Here is an 8,284-nt window from a genome sequence, read left to right as displayed (position 1 = left end):
AGTATGCCATTTTCATGAGGTTGTTGTTATTTCATAGGATCCAGGTAAGAACTTCGGCTCTGGTGTGAAGCCAGCTGGGTTTCAATTCTGGTTTTGCCAATGACTTATTGTGTACCTCTAGAAAATTCACTTGGCTTTTGTCATCTATAAAGATGAAAAGAATGTTAGGACCTGTAAAGTTGAGCAGCTGTGCATCAGTAAGCTCCGTAGTTGTTAATTATCTTTGTCATTAGCAAGAACTTGTTGGATTTTGCAGGCTGATCTGAGACTTCAGGTTGGTTGTCCTCATCCACTTATGACTTGGCTCTTCTGGAATTGAAAGGGAAACCTCAACGGGCTGGACTGATGCATCTACCCCATCAATACCCCAGGTCCTGAATTGTTTCTCCCACTTGATTGAAACCAATGTGGAGCATTGATATAAAATTCTATATGCACATCAATTGCAACAACTCTATTACTTTTTCACCCCAAAAAGGAAGCAGATTTTCCCTTTCAAGGCTAGAGAACCCTCAGCAAGAATTTAGCAGAATCTTGTATTCACAGGTAAAATGCTGAGAAATCCCATTCATGACAAAACAAGGCATTTCTAAAGAATAGTTACCTTTTGAGACCAAAACATTCCTATGCAGAAACATAAAATACTATTATCGTAGTTTTAACCTCTGCTTATTTGTGCCATAATATATAACACTTTCCAGTATTGCTATATGATGTTCTTACATGTGGCACATTTAAATAAAACAATTATTGATTAAGATCTCAGTTCTTTTGGATAAAGCCTGATTTCATTCTCAGGTCTCTGCTACCTCCTCATTTCCCCACTCTATTAAGTATAATCAATACTCCTAAAGTAGTTTTTCTTTGGTCTTATTTGGTTCTGAATACACTGATCTACCTACGAAATGACTGATCAGTTTTAGTTTTGGCCAAATCCTGGCTCAAATTGTAAAAACCAAAGGATTGTCAGCTTTTTGACACAAAAATACAATGCCACAGTGTTTATAAAATGAGAGGACTTTCAAATGGTGTTTGTTAAGTTAGACCTATAAAGTGAAACCAGATCTGGGAACAGATCACTGAGCTGATGGAAACAAGGGCATCAGGGACACAACTGTCATTTCACTCATTGAAACAAATTAATTGTATCAATTATGTAACAATCTATTCCACTCTGTCTCTTAATTCTTTTGAGGTTGCTGAAAGAGGATCAGAGGATACTCCACTTTCTCCCAACACGTGGCCTTTCTGAAATAGAGGAAAATATTCCGAAGTGGTTAGGCAGGGAGGGGGTAGAAACAAGGTCAATAAGAGACTCAAGGGTGAGTCATAGCTGAAGCCATAGTAAAGCCCACATATAGGGTAGGGTGAGGGCACAGTGGTTGGAAGGTGCAGGAAGGAGCAGCTTGAATGGGGGCTGGCTAGTATAAGAAGTGGGCCACATCTGTAATCCCAGCACTTTGGGAGGCGAGGCGGGCGGATCACGTGGTCAGGAGATCAAGACCACCGTGGCTAACACAGTGAAACCCCGTCTCTATTGAAACTACAAAAAAGCCAGGCATGGTAGCATACGCCTGTAGTCCCAGCTACTCAGGAGGCTGAGGCAGGAGAATCACTTGCACTCGGAAGGCGGAGGTGGCAGTGAGCTGAGATTGCGCCACTGCACTCCAGCCTGGGCGACAGAGCGAGACTCCGTCTCAAAAAAAAAAAAAAGGAAAAAAAAGAAAAAGAAAAAGAAAGAATTCGGTGCTTTCACAGTAAGGGCTTTGAGTGGCGTCCAGGTGATCTCTTTAAAAATCAATAAAACATTGTGGTATCTCTCCTTTGTAGGTATGGAAGTTGAATGACGGTATGCCACTTTAAAAAGTAACAGAAATGCACATGTAGTAGGTGCTCTGTACATATTATTTGAAAATACAGACCATCTTTTCTGCTCCCCAGTTTTACTGGTTTGGCTGGATAAGGAGCCATGATAGAGAAAATTCTAGATTTACCCAAATAAGATATTTGCATTACAAAATGTTTTTATATGACAAAATGGCTCACAATGATATTCCTTTAAATTGAAAGTTCCTGACAGCATTACTAATTGACCATGACTTTTCTTTTAAGTTTCAGGAATCAGTGTATTACCTGCACTTAATTTTATGAAATGTAATTTTATGAAATTATGAATTGTATAATGTTCAGAAACTATATTGGAATTTATCTTTAAAGTGCAGAGTGATGGAGATATAGAGTTGAAATAAAGAGAAACCAAAATGATTTGTTAAGAAAGACCACAATCCAAATGCAGCTGACCCCAGCATATCTTCCCATCACAGGTAAAGGAGGCCAAGGAACCTCCCAGTACCTAGGAGTGGGGACTAGTACAGAATCTGGCGCTAAGGCAAGCCCATACCCCAAGTGAAGTTGTTGATGACTGAGTATGGTGGAAAGACAGGTGGGATGGCCTGATCAGCTCCCTGCCTATGATAAATTTGTCTCAGAACTTGGGTTTGCTGACATCCTGCGTAGCCCCAGGTAAGGAATGCCCTTGTCTGAGCCTAGCCCATTAGAGGCAGCTCAACTGCACTAAATCACTCTATTCCCAGACCAGCGGTCACTGAGGCATTCATTCTGCTGGCAAATCTAGGATTGAATTAGAGAACTATTAAGGCCTCTTATAGTCCTGTAATTCTAAGATTTCTTTTATTCAATACTCACTCCTTGGACCCAGGCTAGGCACTAGCAGAATCCTTCCAGGCCGGGTTTTCTCTGGCTTGGTAAACTAATCCTCTTTAATACTCTCTGTCCAGACTATGTCTTCCAAGTCTTTTCTTCATTGCTTATCTATCCAGAACAAAATAAGCCTTACGTGGCTCTCGGATCTGAGCAGTTAGATGTTTCCTTTTGTTCTTTGAGCTTTCCTTGCTTCTGCCCATGTTATATACGCATGTATGTTTGTGTGCCTACAGAAATACATCTTGCTACTTAGGCACACGTGGAATGCTTGCTATTACCTACAGAAGAAACCTGCTGTCAGCAAAAGCATTAATTGTGTTTCTGTTTATGTTCTATTCCCCAAGCTGGGATTTTTGTTTGAGTAGGAATTTGTTCCTTAATTAGAAACATTAGTAAGTGAAAAAATGTTTGCATTTCACAAATATATTTTCTGTTTCACAGTCCTCATAGCAGAAAGTCAGGCTCATGAAATATAATATTTACTTGCATAATTTTCTCTCCTTTTCCCCTGATATTTTGCCTTAACAGCAAGGGTGAAGAAAGTTATGCAAGCATATGGGTTCACCCTAGCAATCATCATTCATCTTTGCTTCCCTCATCCTTGTTTACTATAAGACCAAGTTAAATTGTATCTGGACTTTCTCAGATTTTTCCACAGCAGTGTTTCACGTTTCTGAAAAAGTCACTTTCAGCAAAAGATGGCAGAAAAGGCACATGCTGCATGACTGCCTCTGATAAAAAGACAGAGATAATTTGCTAGTGATGGAACGCTGGAATTTATGGCGTTCAAGATGTGTTTGAAGCTGGGACATGAGCATCTCTAATTCAAGAGAAGAGGCCAGTGGGTTGCTGTAAAATTATTCCCTCCCTCGAGGGGCTGAAGGTGCCCTGGGTAAAGAGCCTTATGCCTCACTGTCCGGGGAGGATGCGGGGAGTAGGGCAAGGAGAAGTATGAGGGGGAACTGGACAGTGATTGAGGAATGATGGCTAAAATTAGTTTTTGCTTTCCCTCCCTTACCATTAGCAGACAGTCTGCCGCTCCAGCTGGCTTCTGTTGAAGTCAGAAAATTAACCTGTTCTCTGCCTCAGCAAGGACAAAGCATGTTCTACTCTTGCCTGTCAGTGTGGTTGGAGTTTTCAAAAGTGAGAGGGAAGATATGTGTAAAAAAAAAAGTCTTACTGATTTTTTCTTTTCAGAATATGCATGTGGAAGAAAATGTAAGTGCCAAACATAAAAATATAGTATTCTTATGTTTATTACATCAATAATAGCTTAATTTGCAGGACCTTTATAGTTAGTAGCAGTGTTTTAAGCACTCTGGATGCATGATGTTATTTTTTCCTCCAAGCAACCTTCTGAGATAGGCATTGTTGTTATCCCAAATGTACAGATGGAGAAAGTGAGCTGCAGAGGTCACTTGCCCATGGTTTCCTCCTTAGTATATAGTGGAACAGGGATTCTCTGACTCCAAATCTTGTGATATTAACTATCTCATTGAACTATCTCAACTCAGAAAATGAGTCTGACATCAATGAGACTTACTGAATGAGTGAGTATAGGAAAATAAAATTACACTGCGTAAAGTGAGTACTTAGTAAATATCTGTGGAAAAAAGCTTACCCTTGTTCTGATCATGAGTCAAATCCTATTTAGTGTCTGGTCTTTTGAGGACTACTGTTTCTTCAGATTTTGTGTCTGTTTATGTGTGTGCACATGGATGTACAAGAGCACACATTGACTAAACTCTAAAATCTCAACTAAATTGAACTCTAAAAGTTCTCAACTAAATTGAACCAATTGATCTAACCAAATAGTCTATGTAGAATAGAAAACATATAATAACACCTCCATGTCTTTATAAAAGTTGGGATTAAGGATGCTTCTCAAAGTACAATCTAAAAGGAGTAACCCAAATTGGTGAAATAATCAAAAACAGGAAAATATATGCCACCTATATGGCACATGTGAACCTCATTTTTAAAATTCCAGTATATTCTACCTGTTGTGTTTTAAGGAAATTCTACCTGTTAGAGCATTTTATGGATGTGTACCTATGTGGCATACATTTTCAGCCATTTGATATAACTAAATGATCTATGTGTAATAGAAAACAACATATAATAACACATCTATGTCTTTACAAGAGTTGGGATTAAGGATACTTGTCAAAGTACAATCTAAAAGGAGTAACACAAACTTGTGAAATAATCAAAAACAGAAAAATACACGCCACCTATCTTGCATATGTGGACCCCATTTTCTTAAGTTCCAGAATATTCTCCCTGTTGTGTTTTGAGGAAACTCTACTGGTCAGAGCATTTTATGAATGTAGGGCAGGTAGTCTCACTGTGGTATACATATGAAGCCCCTGGATACTCGGGCCTTGCCTCTGAAAGTTACACTCTGTAGGAGTGAGTTCAGTGTCCAGAAATCTGTATTTTTTTTTTTTTTTTATTTTTTAGACAGAATCTCACCCTGTTACCCAGACTGGAATGCAGTGGTGCCATTTCAGCTCACTGCAACCTCTGCCTCCCGGGTTCCTGCCTTGGCCTCCCAAGTAGCTGGGATTACAGGCACCTACCACCACGCCCAGCTAATTTTTGTATTTTTAGTAGAAATGGGGTTTCTCCATGTTGGTCAGGCTGGTCTTGAACTCCTGACCTCGGCCTCCCAAAGTGCTGGGATTACAGGCGTGAGCCACCGCACCCGGCCAGACATCTGTATTCTTAATGAGCACCAACCATTGCAAAGAGTTGATGTAGTTAATTGAGGAAATGCCCTATATTAAGAAGGACTGCTTCTGTTTCCTCTCCCAAGACAGGAAAGTAGGCCTCCGTACTTTGCTTCATAAAACCATATGCATCATTTTGCTTGTATTAAATAAAATTTTCACTGCATTCATTTTGCTTGGTAAGTGGCATGTGACTACAGTACATAGTAATTACATGTTCCTGAAGACTACTCGGTAATTTGCACTTAATAAGACCAAAAATAATTATCCTGTACTCCAATCTAGAAAACATAAATAATCGTAAATATATGGTACTCACCATGTAATTACTTTGCCACTCCACTCAACTCTCCATAAGATTGAGCAGTTACTGAGGAAGTAAAGAATCATCACAAAATATTCCCTATTTTGCCTGATAAACTAAAGCTACTCAACCACAACATTTGCATTTTCAGACACATTTTCTAAGGTTCAGAATTTAAATCAGAAAATTTAAAGGAAAGAGCATTCCTGAGCTCTTTGGGGACTTTCTGATCTGACCTTTTACATAGTAGTGCTAGAAAATTTCTCTGAAATTTAAACAATTTTCAAACTCTTTAAGAATATGACATAACCCACCTGTCTGGGATGACCTTTCAAAGCTGCTTCTAATTCTGTTCTCTGAGTTAGTAGGGATTGATTAAACTTTAGGTCTGAGACACACTTACATGGAGAAGAGGGACAGGAGCGAGCATTCCCCAGACAAACTTGCCTGCTTACATTTAGACTTGAGGTTCCTTTTCTTCTTAATGGGATGAGCTGCAAAAGCCTTTCCACACAGCACTGTGCTCCATGTAGGGTTTCCAGGTTATACTGGCATCCGTGGTTTTCCACGAACTCTGCAAAGCAATCGATAGTCAAAATCATGTTTTTGTAATGAACACAGTTAGAGACCTTCTCCCATGGCTATCAAGATGGAAGGACCTAGGTAGATAGCTGAATCACCTGCAATAGATTTGTTTTGTTTTTTCATTTTTGTGGTTGTCTTCACAAGCACAGTAATGTTGAAACCCTTTGTGTTCTATTACCTCTCACTCACCAAAAGCAACTACCACACCTATAAAGATTACTATAGCCATTGAAAGTGTATCACTACCATGTGCAAAGAGAAGCATGTTGAAAAAACAAAAAAAAACATTCATTCATTTATTCAACAATTATTGATTAAAAGTCCACTATACACCAGGCTGCTTAGGTGCTGGGAATATGGAAATGAGTAAAACAGAAGTTACCTGATCTTATGGAGCTTAAATTCAAGTGAGTGGAGCAAACAAATGCTATCAGATCCCCTGTAATGCTTGCTTTGAAAACATGAATTTGTTCCAATGCAATGTATTAGGGAACAATTTGGGTGTAATGTGAATTTTGTGTTTGCTTATGCATGATTTGTCCATGAGAAACACTGCAAGGTAGAAAACTGCACCCAGCTGACCTGAGTCACATAGGAATATACAGAGTGGACATGCTTAAGGATCTACCAGCTTCCTCCGTTCTCCACGTTACTATGAGCCACATCCATCTACATCTGGCATTACAACTGTTGATCCATTTTCACATAATCCTTGTTCTGTCACATTACAATCACTGACAGGCTGCAACCCATCCCTGCCCCCACAAGCAAACTTCAGATCTTTTTCAGGGTACGGTAGTATTTACGTGTATCTTGATCACTTAACATATATAAAACTGTGCTATCATTTTTATTGTTGCCATCTTTTCTCATAACGTGCCCCTGATGAAGTTTTTGCATGTTGGGCCCCCAACCCCATTTTCCCCTTAAGTCCTCTGGTTTACATAGTACAGTTTCATGTGACATAGTGATTTTTAGGAACACATATGTCACGTTATAGCAGAACTACATATAAACAAGCAAACTCCCAAATAAACAAGATAACTCCAGGTAATGGGAAATAGTTTGAGAAAAGTAAATCAGGGAACATAGTTGAAAGTACCTGGATGGAGTGGGGAGGTCCTCCTTTAGATACGGTAGCCAAGGAGACCTCTCTGAGGTCACATTTAAACTGACACCTGAATAACAAGAAGGAGCCAGTCATGCAAAAATGTAGGTAAGAGCATTCTAGGAGGAGTGGTGGTGGGATTTGTGGGGGCAAGGGATGCAAAGGTCTTAAAACAGGAATAAGCTTCAAGTGTTAGAGGAACAAAGAGGACCAGAGCAAAGAACAGGGGGGTGAGAACAGTAACTGAGTTTCAACTCATATAGATACAGCAGAACATTATAGGTCATAGGAATTTTAGATTAAGTGTGATGAGAAGCCATTGGAGGACTTTTTCCACTACTGATCGAAGCACCTGCTCTATTTACAAATGAACATCTGAGGTCTACAGAGTGTACAATTCATGCCCAAGGTCATGTCTCCAGCCAGATTCTAGGTCTCATATCTTTCCTCATGGGAACAGATATACACATGCAGCCATTCCTAGATGAGTCCTTCATTTGAACTCTGGGAAAGAGGATATCGATGGGGAAATTTTCCCAGATTGTCCCAAAACAGATTCTGGATCCATTAAAATCATGATGATACTGGACAGAAGTCCAGTTTAATCAGGCCATGTCCAATGTCCTGTTTCATTCCACTGGTGAGAGAAAAATTGGCCAGATAAATGCCAACTGAGCCATCAGAGGTGCTAGCAAGATTTGTAAGACAGCCAGTCTTGCTTAAGCAACTGCCGGTGCCCAGACCTACCACCCATGAGGAGGGCTTCTGAGGAGTGCAGTGATGAAGTCAGTGAATGTCCAGAGTGCTCCACGCTTTCCCACTAACTGACAT

The 8,284-nt window shown here is 39.8% G+C and overlaps 1 long non-coding RNA gene across 1 annotated transcript; it reads right to left on the bottom strand.

The window, feature by feature from the left end:
* Positions 1-5,770: 5,770 nt before the first annotated feature.
* Positions 5,771-7,465, bottom strand: LOC116275858. The gene is made up of 3 exons (XR_004185173.1): positions 7,448-7,465; positions 6,216-6,334; positions 5,771-5,826 (listed from the first exon to the last, which is right to left on the bottom strand). It is a non-coding gene; the product is annotated as an uncharacterized LOC116275858 (long non-coding RNA).
* Positions 7,466-8,284: the final 819 nt, after the last annotated feature.

This window comes from Papio anubis, chromosome 7 (assembly GCF_008728515.1).
Source record: "Papio anubis isolate 15944 chromosome 7, Panubis1.0, whole genome shotgun sequence".
NCBI lineage: Eukaryota > Metazoa > Chordata > Mammalia > Primates > Cercopithecidae > Papio > Papio anubis.
Note: the sequence above shows the minus strand (reverse complement) of the source record. Positions and strands in the feature narration are given on the sequence as shown.